This window comes from Orbicella franksi, chromosome 4 (genome assembly GCF_964199315.1).
Source record: "Orbicella franksi chromosome 4, jaOrbFran1.1, whole genome shotgun sequence".
In the NCBI taxonomy this organism is placed as follows: domain Eukaryota; kingdom Metazoa; phylum Cnidaria; class Anthozoa; order Scleractinia; family Merulinidae; genus Orbicella; species Orbicella franksi.
The window spans coordinates 6,319,096-6,338,902 of record NC_138148.1 but is presented as its reverse complement, the minus strand read 5'-3'; the positions used below and the strand labels follow the sequence as shown (position 1 = coordinate 6,338,902).

The window sequence follows — 19,807 nt, the reverse complement described above, 5'->3', positions numbered from 1 at the left end:
ATTCAAATCCATTCAAAGATGTAACAGTTTTATACGCTGGGTCAGTGGAGAGTTTCACACGCTCCACTTAACATGAAGGGGATTCAAACCCATTCGAAAATGTATTTGGCAGCTGAATGGAGAGCTTGGTGCGCTCCGCTTAAGATGAACGGGATTCAAACCCATTCGAAGATGTAATTTTCAGCTGCGTGAGTGGGGAGTTTCATTCGCTCCACTTGACATGAACGGAATTCAAACCCTTTTGAAAATGCATTCGCCAGCTAATTGAAGAGTTTGACACGCTCCACTTAACATGAAGGGGATTCAAAGCTATTCGAAAATGTAACAGTTTTACGCTGAGGCAGTGGAGAGTTTCACACGCTCCACTTAACATGAAAGGGATTCAAACCCATTCGAAAATGTATTTGGCAGCTGAATGGAGAGTTTCTCGTGCTTCACTTAACATGAACGGGATTCAAACCCATTCGAAATTTCAGCTACGTCAGTGGGGAGTTTCATTCGCTCCACTTAACATGAAAGGGATTCAAACCCATTCGCAAATGCATTTGCCAGCTGAGTGGAGAGTTTCACACGCTCAACGTAAATTCAACCGGGTTCAAACCCATTCCAAGATGAAATTTAAAGCTGGGTTAGTGGAGAGTTTCATGCTTTCCACTTAACGTGAACGGGATTCAAACCCATTCGACAATGCGTTCGCCAGCAAATTTAAGAGTTTCACACGCTCCACTTAAATTGAACGGGATTCAAACCCATTCGAAGATGCATTCCCCAGCTGGGTGGAGAGTTTCGCGCGCTCCACTTAGTGCTTGTTTACTTTGACGTCCCGAGGTAAGGTTGGTCGATGAACTCGGTGCTTCCGTACCATTTGTTGGAAACCACGCCACGCAGGTAGCACGAGTACCATGCGTCCATCCTTTGGAAACATGAGTCCAGAGGGTCGCAATAATGTGGTTCATGAATTCTGACTGGGTCAGTACTCATCGCAGATGATTCGTACTCAGCTGAACCAGAGGATTGTGGCTGTTTTCAAGCAGGGGTTGCATACTGTCGCGCTCTTTCGCGCGTGAGCGAAAACACGTTGTATCTTTAAAATTAAATAACCTATAGCACTTAACATTAGACCGCGAAAGAAATCTACGTTTAATATCAGTGATGGAGAAAGGATAGGATATAGCTGGTAAAGATAGAGGCATCAATAGTGTTTAGCCATGAAAGGATTTAATTAAAAATTTGTTGCAAGGGAAGGAGGGAGAGAGAGAAAGAGAGTATTACCTAAGAGTCAAGAGATAAAGTACCTCTGCTTAAAAAGACGGGGACATCAATGGTTTAAAGTTAGACTGAATTCAGTTAAGCGTTACGACACGTCTTCTATCATCTTTGGGACTCCTTATCCTTTTCGCGGAAATAATAAAAATACAGCAATAGATAGTATTTTTCACTGACAGTTTGATATCTTTTTTCGAGAGACGCGAAGGAAAGTGTTTCCCAGGTTGATGAAAAATCAGGACTGGATACTACATGAAAAGTGACAACGAGAGGAATCTGAGGGTAAGTTGAAAACTTTCACGAAGGTGAGAATATAATCGGTCATCAACTTGTAGAAACATATACATATTCAAAAATGCGCATCCGCCACCTCTGAAAAGACTTTAACACGCTCCACTTAACATGAACGGGATTGAAACCCATTCGAAGATGTAATTTTCAGCTGCGTCAGTGGAGAGTTTCACACGCTCTACTTAACATGAGCGGGATTCAAACCCATTCGAAAAAGCATTCGCCAAATGAATGGGGAGTTTCGCACGCTCCACTTAACATGAATGGGATTCAAACCCATTCGAGGATGCAATTTTCAGCTGGGTCAGTGGAGAGTTTTATTCGCTCTACTGGACATGAGCGGGATTCAAACCCCTTCGACAATGCATTTGCCAGCTAATTGAAGAGTTTCACACCCTTCGCTTAACATTTAGGGGATTCAAACCCATTCGAAAATGTATTTGGCAGCTGAATAGAGAGTTTGGCACACTTCAGTTAACATGAACGGGATTCAAACCCATTCGAAAATGTAATTTTCAGCTGGGTCAGTAAAGAGTTTCACACACTTTACTTAACACAAAGGGGATTCAAACCCATTCGAAAAAGCATTCGCTAGCTGAATGGAGAGTTTCGCACGCTCCACTTAACATGAACGGGATTCAAACCCATTCGAAGATGTAATTTTCAGCTGGGTCAGGGGAACGTTTCATTCGCTCCACTTGACATGAACGGGATTCAAACCCTTTCGACAATGCATTTGTCAGCTAATTGAAGAGTTTCACACGCTCCACTTAAATTGAACGGAATTCAAACCCATTCAAAGATGTAACAGTTTTATACGCTGGGTCAGTGGAGAGTTTCACACGCTCTACTTAACATGAGCGGGATTCAAACCCATTCGAAAAAGCATTCGCCAGCTGAATGGAGAGTTTCGCACGCTCCACTTAACATGAATGGGATTCAAACCCATTCGAGGATGCAATTTTTAGCTGGGTCAGTGGAGAGTTTTATTCGCTCTACTGGACATGAGCGGGATTCAAACCCCTTCGACAATGCATTTGCCAGCTAATTGAAGAGTTTCACACCCTCCGCTTAACATTTAGGGGATTCAAACCCATTCGAAAATGTATTTGGCAGCTGAATAGAGAGTTTGGCACACTTCAGTTAACATGAACGGGATTCAAACCCATTCGAAAATGTAATTTTCAGCTGGGTCAGTAAAGAGTTTCACACGCTTTACTTAACATGAAGGGGATTCAAACCCATTCGAAAAAACATTCGCTAGCTGAATGGAGAGTTTCGCACGCTCCACTTAACATGAACGGGATTCAAACCCATTCGAAGATGTAATTTTCAGCTGGGTCAGGGGAACGTTTCATTCGCTCCACTTGACATGAACGGGATTCAAACCATTTCGACAATGCATTTGTCAGCTAATTGAAGAGTTTCACACGCTCCACTTAAAGTGAACGGGATTCAAACCCATTCAGAGATGTAACAGTTTTATACGCTGGGTCAGTGGAGAGTTTCACACGCTCCACTTAACATGAAGGGGATTCAAACCCATTCGAAAATATATTTGGCAGCTGAATGGAAAGTTTGGCTCGCTTCACTTAACATGAACGGGATTCAAACCCATTCGAAAATGTAATTTTCAGCTGGGTCAGTAAAGAGTTTCACACGCTTTACTTAACATGAAGGGGATTCAAACCCATTCGAAAAAGCATTCGCCAGCTGAATGAAGAGTTTCACACGCTCCACTTAACATGAACGGGATTCAAACCCATTCGAAGATTTAATTTTCAGCTGGGTTAGTGGAGAGTTTCATTCGCTCCACTTGACATGAACGGGATTCAAACCCTTTCGACAATGCATTTGCCAGCTAACTGAAGAGTTTCACACGCTCCACTTAAATTGAACGGGATTCAAACCCATTCAAAGATGTAACAGTTTTATACGCTGGGTCAGTGGAGAGTTTCACACGCTCCACTAAACGTGAATGGGATTCAAACCCATTCGAAAATGTATTTGGCAGCTAAAAGGAGAGTTTGGTGCGCTCCACTTAACATGAACGGGATTCAAACCCATTCGAAGATGTAATTTCAGCTGCCTCAGTGGGGAGTTGCATTTGCTCCACTTGACATGAACGGGATTCAAACCCTTTCGAAAATGCATGCGCCAGCTAATTGAAGAGTTTGACACGCTCCACTTGACTTGAAGGGGATTCAAACCTATTCGAAGATGTAAGATTTTTACGCTGAGGCAGTGGAGAGTTTCACACGCTCCACTTAACATGAAAGGGATTCTAACCAATTCGAAAATGTATTTGGTAGCTGAATTGAGAGTTTCTCGTGCTTCACTTAACATGAACGGGATTCGAACCCATTCGAAAATGTAATTTTCAGGTAGGTAGTAAGGACTTTGATACGCTTCACTTAACATGAACGGGATTCAAACCCATTCGAAGATGCATTCCCCAGCTGGGTGGAGAGTTTCGCGCGCTCCACTTAGTGCTTGTTTACTTTGACGTCCCGAGGTAAGGTTGGTCGATGAACTCGGTGCTTCCGTACCATTTGTTGGAAACCACGCCACGCAGGTAGCATGAGTACCATGCGTCCATCCTTTGGAAACATGAGTCCAGAGGGTCGCAATAATGTGGTTCATGAATTCTGACTGGGTCAGTACTCATCGCAGATGATTCGTACTCAGCTGAACCAGAGGATTGTGGCTGTTTTCAAGCAGGGGTTGTATACTGTCGCGCTCTTTCGCGCGTGAGCGAAAACACGTTATATCTTTAAAATTAAATAACTTATAGCACTGAACATTAGACCGCGAAAGAAATCTACGTTTAATATCAGTGATGGAGAAAGGATAGGATATAGGTGCTAAAGATAACGGCATCAATAGTGTTTAGCCATGAAAGGGTTTAATTAAAAATTTGTTGTAAGGGAAGGAGGGAGAGAGAGAAAGAGGGTATTACCTAAGAGCCTAGAGATAAAATAGAGATAAAATACCTCTGCTTAAAAAGACGGGGACATGAATGGTTTACAGTTAGACTGCATTCAGTTGAGCGTTACGACACGTCTTCTATTAGCTTTGGGACTCCTTATCCATTTCGCGGAAATAATAAAAATACAGCAATAGATAGCATTTTTCACTGACAGTTTGATATCTTTTTTCGAGAGACGCGAAGGAAAGTGTTTCCCAGGTTGATGAAAAATCAGGACTGGATACTACATGAAAGGTGACAACGAGAGGAATCTGAGGGTAAGTTGAAAACTTTCACGAAGGTGAGAATATAATCGGTCATCAAATTGTAGAAACATATAAATATTCAAAAATGCGCATCCGCCAGCTCTGAGAAGAGTTTCACACGCTCCACTTAACATGAACGGGATTTAAACCCATTCCAAGATGTAATTTTCAGCTGGGTCAGTGGAGAGTTTCACACGCTCTACTTAACATGAGCGGGATTCAAACCCATTCGAAAAAACATTCGCCAGCTGAATGAAGAGTTTCGCACGCTCCACTTAACATGAACGGGATTCAAACCCATTCGAAGATGTAATTTTCAGCTGGGTCAGTGGAGAGTTTCATTCACTCCACTTGACATGAACGGGATTCAAACCCTTTCGACCATGCATTGGCCAGCTAATTGAAGAGTTTCACACGCTCCACTTAAATTAAACGGGATTCAAACCCATTCGAAGATGTAACAGTTTTATACGCTGGGTCAGTGGAGAGTTTCACACGCTCCACTAAACATGAAGGGGATTCAAACCCATTCGAAAATGTATTTGGCAGCTGAATGGAGAGTTTGGTGCGCTCCACTTAACATGAACGGGATTCAAACCCATTCGAAGATGTAATTTTCAGCTGCGTCAGTGGGGAGTTTCATTCGCTCCACTTAACATAAAGGGATTCAAACCCTTTCGAAAATGTATTTGGTAGCTGAACGGAGAGGTTGTCGTGCTTCACTTAACACGAACAGGATTCAAACAAATTCGAAAATGTAATTTTTAGCTGGGTTAGTAAAGACTTTCATACGCTTCACTTAACATGAACGGGATTCAAACCCATTCGAAAAAGCATTCGCCAGCTGAATGGAGAGTTTCGCACGCTCCACTTAACATGAACGGGATTCAAACCCATTCGAAGATGTAATTTTCAGCTGGGGCAGTGGGGAGTTTTATTCGCTCCGCTTGACATGAACGGGATTCAAACCCTTTCGACAATGCGTTTGCCAGCTAATTGAAGAGTTTCATACCCTCCTCTTAAATTGAACGGGATTCAAACCCATTCAAAGATGTAACAGTTTTATACGCTGGGTCAGTGGAGAGTTTCACACGCTCCACTAAACATGAAGGGGATTCAAACCCATTCCAAAATGTATTTGGCAGCTGAATGGAGAGTTTAGTGCGCTCCACTTAACATGAACGGGATTCAAACCCATTCGAAGATGTAATTTTCAGCTGCGTGAGTGGGGAGTTTCATTCGCTCCACTTGACATGAACGGGATTCAAACTCTTTCGAAAATGCATTCGCCAGCTAATTGAAGAGTTTGACACGCTCCACTTAACGTGAAGGGGATTCAAACCTATTCGAAGATGTAAGAGTTTTACGCTGAGGAAGTGGAGAGTTTCACACGCTCCACTTAACATGGATGGGATTCAAACCCATTCGAAAATGTATTTGGTAGCTAAATGGAGAGGTTGTCGTGTTTCACTTAACACGAACAGGATTCAAACAAATTCGAAAATGTAATTTTTAGCTGGGTTAGTAAAGGCTTTCATACGCTTCACTTAACATGAACGGGATTCAAACCCTTTCGACAATGCGTTTGCCAGCTAATTGAAGAGTTTCACACGCTCCACTTAACATGAACGGGATTCAAACCCATTGAAAGATGTAACAGTTTTATACGCTGGGTCAGTGGACAGTTTCACACGCTCCACTAAACATGAAGGGGATTCAAACCCATTCGAAAATGTATTTGGCAGCTGAATGGAGAGTTTGGTGCGCTCCACTTAACATGAACGGGATTCAAACCCATTCGAAGATGTAATTTTCAGCTGCGTGAGTGGGGAGTTTCATTCGCTCCACTTGACATGAACGGGATTCAAACCCTTTCGAAAATACATTCGCCAGCTAATTGAAGAGTTTGACACGTTCCACTTGACATGAAGGGGATTCAAACCTATTCGAAGATGTAACAGTTTTACGCTGAGGTAGTGGAGAGTTTCGCACGCTCCACTTAACATGAACAGGATTCAAACCCATTCGAAAATGTATTTGGTAGCTGAATGGAGAGTTTCTCGTGCTTCACTTAACATGAACGGGATTCGAACCCATTCGAAAATGTAATTTTCAGCTGGGTTAGTAAAGACTTTCATACGCTTCACTTAACATGAACGGGATTCAAACCCATTCGAAGATGCATTCCCCAGCTGGGTGGAGAGTTTCGCGCGCTCCACTTAGTGCTTGTTTACTTTGACGTCCCGAGGTAAGGTTGGTCGATGAACTCGGTGCTTCCGTACCATTTGTTGGAAACCACGCCACGCAGGTAGCACGAGTACCATGCGTCCATCCTCTGGAAACATGAGTCCAGAGGGTCGCAATAATGTGGTTCATGAATTCTGACTGGGTCAGTACTCATCGCAGATGATTCGTACTCAGCTGAACCAGAGGATCGTGGCTGTTTTCAAGCAGGGGTTGTATACTGTCGCGCTCTTTCGCGCGTGAGCGAAAACACGTTGTAACTTTAAAATTAAATAACTTGTAGCACTTATATAACATTAGACCGCGAAAGAAATGTACCTTTAATATTAGTGATGGAGAAAGGATAGGATATAGCGCTCCACTTAAATTAAACGGGATTCAAACCCATTCAAAGATGTAACAGTTTTATACGCTGGGTCAGTGGAGAGTTTCACACGGTCCACGTAACATGAAGGGGATTCAAACCCGTTGGAAGAATTATTTGGCAGCTGAATGGAGAGTTTGGTGCGCTCCACTTAACACGAACGGGATTCAAACCCATTCGAAGATGTAATTTTCAGCTGCGTCAGTGGGGAGTTTCATTCGCTCCACTTGACATTAACGGGTTCAAACCCTTTCAAAAATGCATTCGCCAGGTAATTTAAGAGTTTCACACGCTCCTCTTAACACGAAGGTGATTTAAACCTATTCGAAGATGTAACAGTTTTACGCTGAGGCAGTGGAGAGTTTCACACGCTCCACTTAACATGAAAGGGATTCAAACCCATTCGAAAATGTATTTGGTAGCTGAATGGAGAGTTTCTCGTGCTTCACTTAACATGAACGGGATTCAAACCCATTCGAAATTTCAGCTGCGTCAGTGGGGAGTTTCATTCGCTCCACTTAACATGAAAGGGATTCAAACCCATTCGCAAATGCATTCGCCAGCTGAGTGGAGAGTTACACACGCTTAACATAAATTCAACGGGATTCAAACCCATTCCAAGATGTAATTTTTAGCTGGGTTAGTGGAGAGTTTCATGGACTCCACTTAACGTGAACGGGACTCAGACCCATTCGACAATGCGTTTGCGAGTTAATTCTAGAGTTTCACACGCTCCACTTAAATTGAACGGGATTCAAACCCATTCGAAGATGCATTCCCCAGCTGGGTGGAGAGTTTCGGGCGCTCCACTTAGTGCTTGTTTACTTTGACGTCCCGAGGTAAGGTTGGTCGATGAACTCGGTGCTTCCGTACCATTTGTTGGAAACCACGCCACGCAGGTAGCACGAGTACCATGCGTCCATCCTTTGGAAACATGAGTCCAGAGGGTCGCAATAATGTGGTTCATGAATTCTGACTGGGTCAGTACTCATCGCAGATGATTCGTACTCAGCTGAACCAGAGGATTGTGGCTGTTTTCAAGCAGGGGTTGCATACTGTCGCGCTCTTTCGCGCGTGAGCGAAAACACGTTGTATCTTTAAAATTAAATAACTTATAGCACTTAACATTAGACCGCGAAAGAAATCTACGTTTAATATCAGTGATGGAGAAAGGATAGGATATAAGTGGTAAAGATAGCGACATCAATAGTGTTTAGCCATGAAAGGATTTAATTAAAAATTTGTTGTAAGGGAAGGAGGGAGAGAGAGAGAGTATTACCTAAGAGTCAAGAGATAAAGTACCTCTGGTTAAGAATACGGGGACATCAATGGTTTAAAGTTAGACTGAATTCAGTTGAGCGTTACGACACGTCTTCTATTATCTTTGGGACTCCTTATCCTTTTCGCGGAAATGATAAAAATACAGCAATAATTAGCTTTCTTCACTGATAATTTTATATCTTATTTGGAGAGACGCGAAGGAAAGTGTCTCTCAGGTTGATGAAGGATCAGGACTGGATACTACATGGAAGGTGACAAGGGGAGGATGCTCAGGGTGGGTTGAAAACTTTCACTAAGGTTATAATCGGTTGTCGAATTGTAGAAGCCTATATACAGCTGTAACTCATCTGATAGGAGATAAATCTGACATAGATGCTAAAGATGCCAAAAGAATAATAATGAAAAAAAAATTTATAAAATGGCAGATTATACAATCCCGTACGCCTCGACAAAGTTGGGCCAAGCGAGGGAGTTAGGGCGTGGGAGATGGGAATTTTAAAGAGACACTTCACATTACGTTACATTAGGAGAGATTTTAAACCGCTGGTCACGTTTACAAGCTTTTTAAAGACGGCGGGAATGGCGGAAATGAAGAACGCCTTGAAATGGTTCGGTTATCGTTAATTTTCTCGGTCGACGAGCTCGTTTAGTGTATTGCTGACGAGAGTATTATTTTTTATCAACAGGATAATCGGTAGTTTTTCAGTCGCAAAGGAAAAACTTTAAAACCAGGGGCCTCAAAGGTTGAGGATAAGCGCGGGAAAGACTCAAGTGCGAAGTCTGCATCGAGGGCCGTGCGAAAAGCAAGGTAAGAATTGTTTTTTTTCTCGTCCGTGGAGACGGTTGAATGGATTCCAACTATGAATAAGTTCAGTTAATTAATAAGTTGGGGATTCAAAGAGTGTAATTACGTCTTGATAAGTAGAGTAGGTATCATTTTCTTCTAGCTTGGAAATTTTCGTGTCTGTTCTATTTTATGAGCTTACCTGCATTACACTTCCACCCACCCGCTATTGAGAGGTCACCCGTGGATCCGTTAAAAAGGAAAGTTTTGCATACAGGCAGATGCCCAGTTAAAAGAATTTGGGAGGGAAGAAAGAAAACAAACAAACAAACAAACAAACAAGAACAACAAAACAACGCACAACAACTTCCCCTTAACAATTATAGAGTCCTTGCTTCTCTCCTTACTTCCAAGACTTTCACACCCAGCGTCTCTGCTCTGCTTTTTTGCACTCAAAGTAAACTGAGCAACATTAACCTGTAGACACTACATAGCTGCACAAAATTGCATTGTATGTGTTGATATTTTGTTTGGAGCTAGCTTACAGTTCTTCCTCAGATAAGCTGTGTGTACAGTTTGTTGTGTTTGCTCAATGGAAAGAGCGCCTGAAAAAGGATTATGTCGAACTATTTGTCAGCTATTTTAAGTCCAGGTTGTAAAGTTTACCTATTACCAAAATGGTGCATTTAGGTACATTGTGTATAATTTACTCTTTACATGTGCAGCTTATACTCAAGCTGTACTGTCCTGGAAAACATAGTTAAATTTGAGAGCGGTGCAATTAAATCTGTTTACCAAAATATTTTAGTGGCAGCACATTACAGTATGTTGGTATATAATTTGTTACTTAATAATCCAGATTGCTGCTTTTTAATACTTTGCAAATTTATTGCCAAAATGTTAACAAGTCCCTAGTTAAAAGAAGCAACTCTTTAAAAAAAGCTAAGGCTGCTAAATCCCCCCCCCCCCCCTCACTCTCCGAAAAAAAGAAAAAGATTGTTGGTCTTTTCTCTTGGATATTATTAACATGTCTTGTAGAAGTTTGTATTTATTTAATCTTGGTTAAAAGTGTATCTGTTGGTATTCTGCAGAAGAGGAGGAAGTTGTACCTCAGAAGCTAAAGAAATCTGCCAAGCAAATGGAAACAAAAACGAGCACGGAGGTTGTGCATGTTAAGGAGAGGTACAATGTGATTAGTTTTCTTTTGAACCGTTACTGAGGTTTCTCTTTCAGTATTGCTTTCCTTGAGATTTGTATGAAGTACAAGCAAATTTGTTCAAAATTGTGCTACGTACACTGTATGAGAAGTTGTGTATTTTTTCTTGGAATCTTAAATGTATACAATGTATGTTGTAGGTCAATTTGTCTTGTACACTGTAGGTCAGTTTGTTTCAATTGAAACTATAGGTTAGTTTGAACTCAACCCAGTTTAGTTTGCTGATGTGTGTGTGAGTGTTTTTTTTTTTTTTTTTTTAAGTTCTGAATGTTTTTCTCTCTATCCAGCCCTGTAAAGCCTAAAGAAACTCCACAGAAACTGACCTCTGCTCTTGACTTCTTTGGTTCAACTTCTGCAGAAAGAGAATCATGAAAGGTTGTTGCTACAAAGAGGAAAGAGGTTTGTAAACTGCTACTCTGCAAGCAAAGTTCGCTTTGATCATTGTAAGATTGAAAGCAACTCTATTCACAGGGTGGTATGTTGACTACCATTTGGGGGCAATGATATTTCAATTTGAAAGATGTACATGTATATTGCTAAGTTGTAAAGGGAAAATTTACTTTCAACTGATTACTTCTCGAACCTTCATGCAAATTAAAATTCAATTTGAATTAATGAGTTCTATCACTAAATATTAATTATGTTAAGCTAAAATGTCTCTGAGCAAGAAATATAAGATACTAAATCTTACTAAGACCACAATGAATATTACCTAGTCATATACACATGTACATGTAGTTCACTACAAAATTCTTTGTCTTAGAACACAACAATTGACTAAGCTACAGATGGTGACATTTTGCTTAAATTCTGATAAATAACTGAATGAGTGAAGTCCAATTACAGTGTAAGTGTGAGATAAGATGTGGCTACCACGAGCAATTTTTTGAAGCTGACATTAGGTTGTCACCTGTTTACCTTTTGAAAAGTCAAAAGTCAGTGGCCATGAAAGTGTACATGTGGTGTCTTATCAGTCGTCTGGAAAGGAACATATAAGATTATTTTTATTTCTCCTCATAGAGATCTGAGGAGGCAAAAGAAAATGGGGGAACACTTACAAATGAAGATGAGGAGTCACTACATGGAAAAGAGAAGAGACGGAAGGAAAATAAAACTCTTAATGGGAGAGAAACAGAACAGCCATCCAAGAGAGGAAAAATACACTCATCTACCCCACAACTTGAAGTTAAAAAAAAACAAAAAACATATCCTGAAAAGAAGAAGGTCTGTGAATTTGTTCATCAACTGTGGATCTAATTTGGGAAAAAATTAAAAACGATCTCTGGCTGAGACAATTATTAAAAAATTACAAGCTTTCAACTGCCGTAACTACAGTCTTTGATGGGTAAAATGTTAATGACAAGAAGCGAAGAAAATAAAAAAAAGTGAATCAAAATGCGTGAAATTGCAAAATAATAAAAATTCAAATGATTATAAATGTTTTTAAAAAGAATGTTATATTATCCAGGTAGTGGACATGAAGATTCACAATTGTTTGCATTTTTGTTATTTTGCAATTTCACACATTTTTATTCAATATTGAGTGAGTCTGGCAAATTGTCTATAATAACAACAGTTACATGTACTGACTGTGTGCTTTACAAGTACTTACAACTGTACAGTAGTTACAACCCAATGCTTGCATACACATACCTTAATTAGAGGTGAATGTACAGTAGAGCTACACTTTGGAAGCACTCCATTAACACAAGCACTATGCTATTATGAGCTTTTCTTTGTCCTGGACAAATCTTAGTCAATTTCTTTTTTTTGGCCAAGTAATGGTCAAAATTGATGTTATTTGGCTGCATTTACAGGGAGAAGAAAACTGCCTAGAGGTACTGACATTTGTTGCTACTGGAGTGCTGGAAAGTGTTGAGAGAGATGACACTGCAGATTTGATTCAGAGGTATGGTGGCAAGGTGACTGATCAGTCAGTGAGCAAGAAAACAAGTTATATTGTGGTGGGACAGGGTGCTGGTGACAGCAAACTTCCTGAGGTAAGGGATAGTCTTGAAATGGATCTTTTACCTTTTATTGTACCTACTGAACATAGTCAGATAGTCCCATGCCAGAAAAAGTATGTGTACTGACACGAAAGCAAAACCAAAGCAGTTCTTATTTGATAAAGTATCACCTCATTGAAACTAACTGCTTGTGATACATGTACATGTAGATGGTGGAGAGAGATTGTACAGGTACAGTGTATTTTGTTAAATTGTTTGTTTGTTTTTTGTTTTGAAGCTGAGCAGTGTGGTGCAACACAGCTATGTTGTAGATGATGAACTAGTCAAGACAAAAGCAAGGAAGAAGATCAGCTATGAACCTTCCAGCAAGGAAAAGAAGTCAAAGAAGAAAGAAAAAACTGAAGAAGTTGAAAAATTGAGTCAAGGAAAGGAAAAGCTCAAAGGGGAATCATAGCCTCCTAGTGGATGATCTGTGTCATCTCTGCTACACAGACCCCTACATTATCACCTGCGTCAAAAGGTAAGTTGTGATGTTCCAGAAAATATCTATACCTCTCCCACTGAGGATTTTTTTAGATTTGACCCCCTCCCCCCCCAATTGGATTCTCCCAGGAAATTCTAGTTTTGTCATGCACTTTCCTCTAAAAATATTGGCTTTTGAGAACCCCTTCCCCTTTGAATTTCTGGACCACACATTGCATTTGCAGGGATCATCACATCCAACTGTCTGTCAAGATACTTATTTTTGATCAGCAATGTAACACTAACACATGGAGGCCATTCAACTATTCACTGATGTCTTTAACTGTTTAGGAGAGTCTAGTTTGTTGTTGGTTGACAAATATCGCCCTTGCTCAGTGAAGCAGATTTTTGGCCAGCAAGGTGACAAAAGTAACAGCGTAAACTGATGAACTAGCTGAGAGACTGGGAGAAGAACAGAAAGAAACCACCAACTAAATGTAAGTGGACCTGTGGATAGTGCAGTGAAATTCAAAACGATTTATTTGTCGTCTTTTTAATTTACGGTACATGTACATGTACATGTATTTCTCAAAATATTAGTGATACATGTATGCCTGTATTAAATAACATTGTTGGTAATTTCCATGACAACATCAGTTCTGATAATTTAAATTGTAAATAACCTACAGGTTATGTACTCTTGGGATAAAGTGCATTTATTAAGTAGTACAACTATACATTTATGCCTAACTAATGGTCACTGTAGTTTCATATCATTGGCTTTAGGAGACATGCAGTTTTGATAAATGCCAATTTCTGATGCAAATTTTGCCATGGCAATGTGATCAAGTATTGATAACAAACTTGTGCATCCACAATGATGATGATGATCACAAGTTGTTTGATGACCATTTGTAGCATAATTTACTGTTCAAGAGATAATGATATAAATTAAGATAAATATTACTATGTAATCTGATGGATCATGATTCTTCTTTGTTGCACAGCTTCATTTTTCAAGAAAGATCAGGATGGTTTATTTCAGAGGGCAGCTCTCCTGTCCAGTTCCCCCCTTGGGGAGCCGAACAAAACAACAACTGCAACACTCATGTGTGAGGAACTTGGCTTCAGCTACATTGAAATGAATGCTACTGATACAAGAAACAAGAAGACACATAGATCTCAGTCATTAAGCAATAAAACAATGGATGGTTTCCTACCTGGTAATAGTGTATGTTCATTTATTTTTACTGTATAGTTGACAGGGCAAGCATGTTAATTTGATATAATGTTAAACATGAGAAGAGAAACTTCATGAATTATTTCCAAGCAACCATGTGTTATTTTGTTGATGATTTGAATAATTTTGAATAAGAAGACTAAAATGCAATTTTACAAAGGTTAAGAGGATTTCTGAAGATTCTTCAAAACTTTGCGTGGATTATCTGTAGGTCATTTGATCTTTCTGATTAATTTCCAAAACATTCCAAAGACTGCCTCAAATTTCAGAGAGATCAAATGAGGAAATGAGTAGCTTGTTTTCCGAACAACATGTGTCAATGCATTTTTTTTTTCTCTAGACAGCACATCTTCAAGCAAGTTGTCTATGAATCTGGATTACACTCCCCATTTCAGGGAAGTTCTTACTAGATCCCTCATGACTCAGGTACCAGTACATTATGGTTGAATAGTTGTGATTATCACACTGACATGTTTAATGTTGGTGTAACTTGAATCTTGCAATGGTATAAAACTACAGACTTGTTTGAGAACAGAAATTAAGAAGACCAGAAAGAACCTATAAAAAAGCTCTATGAGGTTGAAGCAAGTTATAAAACAAAGTTTGATTCTTGAGCCAACGGAACATTTGATAAAGGAATGTAATTAATCTCTGCAACTGTCATTGTTAAAGCAGAGGGACCGAGGAAGGTGCAAGATTTGAAAACAATCCTTTCCCATGACGGCAACTTTAAGCCATTATAATAGACTTTCTAAAAACCAAACTTTGAGTGACTTCCAGTGACTGTTTTAGTCGTCACAAATTTAATGACTAAGAGTGTGGTGTTTGTGCAGAGCATTTAAGCAAGGTTGAAATACATGTATCCTGCCTATGGTGGTGGTGACTGGGAGGGGAGGAGCACCACTTTTCTCTTAAAAGTAACTGCATACCTGTAGGTGGAGGTTCTTTGCATTAAATTTGTTCCTTGAAATCAAGTTTTTGCAATTTAAAGGGAAGTTGCAATGTTTACACTGTATTTTCTCAGTCTAAAGTACTTTGTTCTCCAACCCATATTATGTTTAAATTCTATTTATAGTCAAAGTTACACATGCTCAGTATTACAGTGTAGCCTCTACAACTGCAACTAGCTAACTGTACTTACTTGAGACAACGTTGCACAGTTATCGATCAGCTTCTGGGTGACCAATTTTGTTGACAGGTATTGAAATATTTTATCTTGGCAGGAATTTGGGGAGATCAGTTCTGGGGTGTCATAAGGTTGTGAAAGTGATGGAGCCCTGGGTATGACCTGACAAAAGAGGACTGAGATTCTATCATAGAGGCTGGCCAGTTTGAAGGACAGAGAGATCCTGCTGCTTCTATTCCATCAAAGGTTTGTACCTGCAGGTCTCAGGGAAGTTTGTTGATGGAAAATTTGGGTTCATCAAAAGACAGCTGTGGGCTACTTTAATGCTCAGGCCGTTGAACTCCGGGTCAACAGTTTGGGTTAAGGCCTTAGTCAGGGTCATTTTGTTGTGGTCTTGGGTGAGACACATCCTCACAGTGCTTCTCTTCACCCAGGAGTACAAATGGGTTACTGACAAATTTCCTAGAGATTCATGTGAGGTGGATTAGCACTCCATCAACCTTATTTCTAGACACATTGCACTACAAAAACTAGGATAGGCTTTGGTGTGTTATGTTACTGTAAATTGATTAAATCATGATTTATGAGCTATAGACTCACACTATACACTTAATGACAGGTCCTGCACAACATGGCTAGTTCTGCTCTTCCAGGACACTGATGCAATATATATTTCCTGGAACGAAGTCAATGTAGAAATGCTAGGGAAAACGAGAGCAGATGTGCAGGTAACTAGCTTGCTGAGTGACCTGTTGTTAAGTGTTTTGTTATACAGCAGGAACAGAAGTACCAGCGACAAGGAAAACAATTAATGATAGGAAACAGACAGCAACTACAACTGCAACTGCAACAAAAATGAAAACAACAGCAGAAGTAGAAACAGAAACAGTAGCAACAACTAAGACAGTTGGAACAACAACAACAATAGCGACAGCAAGAACTACCACAAGGGCAACAGTAACAAACAAGATAACTGAAGACAAATCTCAAGGGTTTTTCAGTTTTACAGTCCTTTTTTACATTATGTTTGGTCCAATCTTTAAATGACCCTAACAGGTACATTAACAATAACAATAAAATAACAACGAAAAACACCTGAAACAACAGCAACAAACAAAGAACAACAACAAAGTAAACTCTTATACATGTAGATCCAACTAAATGTCTCTGCATCCCACAAAGAAGTCTGATTCCCTCAAAATATTTCCCCTAAAATACCTTTTTTAGGTTAAAGCAGCTTTTACGTGGACTTACACGTACAGCAAGGAAAGTTGCAATCACACCTTATGCCATTCATTCAGCAGCAAAGAAAGGAAGGAGGGATGGGGTAGAGGACAGCCAGGCAGTGGGGGAAGAGAGCTATGTGCTTGAAGAATCAGAACAGCAGGTGGAAGATAAAGTTGAAGATGATGATACTGAAAATAGTGCCATGATCAAGGTAACAGAGAGAAGGGGAAGAGGAGGAAAAGCAAAGGAAGGTACCGGTACCTCAACAGAAGTGCCCACAGCTAAGGGAAAAGTGAAAGGAAAAAAAATCGGAAATGAATGAAAATAATTGCAAGAACCACTGCCATTGAAGCAGCCATATGACTGACAATAAACTGAAGTCCATTGGCAGCATGTGTCAGAATGGAAAGTAGACATAATGGAGAGTGGAAATCATTTCATTTTTTTGTGTTCTTATGACGTGGACTGGCTGTTTATTTCTTTTTTTTTGCACTGTGCAACCACCATCAAGTGATTCCTACACAAGTGCTCAATCATTGAACATAAGTTAACTGTGTGCAAAGAAACCCATAAAGAACATGTGGGGAAATGTTTCCACCCCATCCATTTATTTAATAACCTATCTTGCCTGTCACTGAATACTACATGTAAGTGGTTTTGTGTAAAAGAGTAACCTTGTTACACAAGTTGCGTACTATCTGTGTACATGTACCGATGTGTTTGATCTCAGAAACCGCAAATCAAACTAACAAATAGAAACAGTTCTGTCTTGACAACAAGCGACTTGATAAACAGTAAAGATGTACTTTGCAGCCAACCTTACATGCGGGTCTGCTGACACTAAAAAGGCTCTGAAAACAACTTCTGACGAAACATACCAGTAACTAAGAAGATAAATATGGTGAAGGAAACAAGGAAAACAAATTATTATAAAAGTTTGTTTCTGTGGTCACAATTCTTTCACTAGTGTCAGTAGTGAAGCAAAATGAGAATAATTGTGTAGTACATATAACATGTACATCAGCAAACAGTTATTATTTCCGATATCTGTTGTGTTCATGTTGTTACGGAAACTGGGTGTGGTGGCTAATACAGAAATGAGGACACTGCAATTTAAAGTACATGTTGTAAAAAAAGTTTTATCACCAACAAATCACGCTCTTTGTCCTGACTGTTGGAACATGAGGCCATACAATGTATACGGCCAACAAATCAGTAAGGGTAATTTAATCCTTACCTAGCACAAATCAGTAAATTAAAGTAATAATTTTTAACACCAAAATATAATTATGGGTAACGTATTTTCGCATAACAATCAATATGCAAAATATTTACTGCCACAGAAATATTTACTGCCAACAAAACATATGATGGTATTTTTGTTATATACCTAAATAGATTATAAATATGGGTAATCTATCCCTGCCAAATTATCAATATGGGATATCATTACCGACAACAAATCAAAAATGGTAACAGATCAATGAGGGTACTCTCGATCAAAGAGTAATCTTTTCAACAAACAGATCGAAAAGGGTAATCTTTTCCACCAATGTGGATAATCTTACTGCTGGTAACATCAATAAGGGTAATCTTTACCACTAACAAATTAATAAGAGTATTCTTTACCATCAACCAGTCAATAACAGTAACCTTAACTGTTTACCAATTGGTAAGGGTAACTCTTACCACGAACCAATCAACATGGGTAATCTTGGGTAATGGGTAGTGCCTACAATGATAATATTAATAATTTACTGCCAACAAGTAAATTTGGGTAATCTTTACCATCAACTAATAAATGAAGGTAATCTTTACCACCAACCGATCAATAAAGGTAGTCATTACCACCAGCCAATCAATAAAGGTGATCTTTACCACCAACTGATCAAAAAGGGTACTCTTTACCACCAACCGATCAAAAAAGGTAATCTTTACTATAAACCAATCAGTAAGAGTAACTTTACCACCAACCAATCAATAACAGTAATCGTCAACACTAACCGTCGAATAAAGGTAATCTTTACCACCAACCGGTGAACAAAGATAATCTTTACCACAAACCGATCAATAAAGGTAATCTTAATTACCACCAACCGATCAATAAGGGTAACTTTACCACCAACTGATGAATAACATAATCTTTACTACCAACCAATCAACAAAGGTAATCTTTAATTACCACCAACCGATCAATAAAGGTAATCTTTAATCCCTACCCATCAATAAAGGTAATCTTTACCACCAACCGATCAACAAAGGTAATCTTTAATTACCACCAACCGATCAATAAAGGTAATCTTTAATCCCTACCCATCAATAAGGGTAATCTTTACCACCAACCGATCAATAAGGGTAATCTTCAACACCAATCGATCAATAAGGGTAACTTTACCACCAACCAATCAATAAAGGTAATCTTTATCACCAACCGATCAATAGGGGTAATCTGTACCAGCAACTGATCAATAAAGGAAATTTTTATCACCAACTGATCAACAAGGGTAATCTTTATCACCAGCCGATTAATAAGGGTAATCTTTACCACAAACCGATAAATAAAGGTAATCTTTACCACCAACCGATGAATAAAGGTAATCTTTACAACAAACTGATCAATAAGCCGAGGGTAACTTTATCACCAACTGATCAATAAAGGTAATCTTTATCACCAACCGATCAATAAGGGTAACTTTACCACCAACTGATGAATAAGGTAATCTTTACCACCAACCGATCAATAAAGGTAATCTTTAATTACCACCAACTGATCAATAAAGGTAATCTTTAATTACCACCAACTGATCAATAAAGGTAATCTTTATCACCAACCGATCAATAAGGGTAACTTTACCACCAACTGATGAATAAGGTAATCTTTACCACCAACCGATCAATAAAGGTAATCTTTAATTACCACCAACTGATCAATAAAGGTAATCTTTAATTACCACCAACTGATCAATAAAGGTAATCTTTAATTACCACCAACTGATCAATAAAGGTAATCTTTATCACCAACCGATCAATAAGGGTAACTTTACCACCAACTGATGAATAAGGTAATCTTTACCACCAACCAATCAACAAAGGTAATCTTTAATT

The 19,807-nt window shown here is 39.3% G+C and overlaps 1 long non-coding RNA gene and 1 pseudogene across 2 annotated transcripts; both read left to right on the top strand.

Annotated features, from left to right (window-relative positions):
- The first annotated feature begins 8,924 nt into the window (after positions 1–8,924).
- On the top strand, positions 8,925–16,088 carry LOC145484684 (replication factor C subunit 1-like; annotated as a pseudogene). Its single transcript, XR_014049058.1, has 11 exons — positions 8,925–8,954; positions 9,413–9,488; positions 10,556–10,646; positions 10,968–11,079; positions 11,701–11,904; positions 12,498–12,680; positions 12,925–13,167; positions 13,461–13,606; positions 14,117–14,332; positions 14,690–14,775; positions 15,573–16,088. The product of XR_014049058.1 is annotated as a replication factor C subunit 1-like (transcript).
- On the top strand, positions 16,028–17,521 carry LOC145484683 (uncharacterized). The gene is made up of 3 exons (XR_014049057.1): positions 16,028–16,035; positions 16,163–16,203; positions 16,780–17,521. It is a non-coding gene; the product is annotated as an uncharacterized LOC145484683 (long non-coding RNA).
- Positions 17,522–19,807: the final 2,286 nt, after the last annotated feature.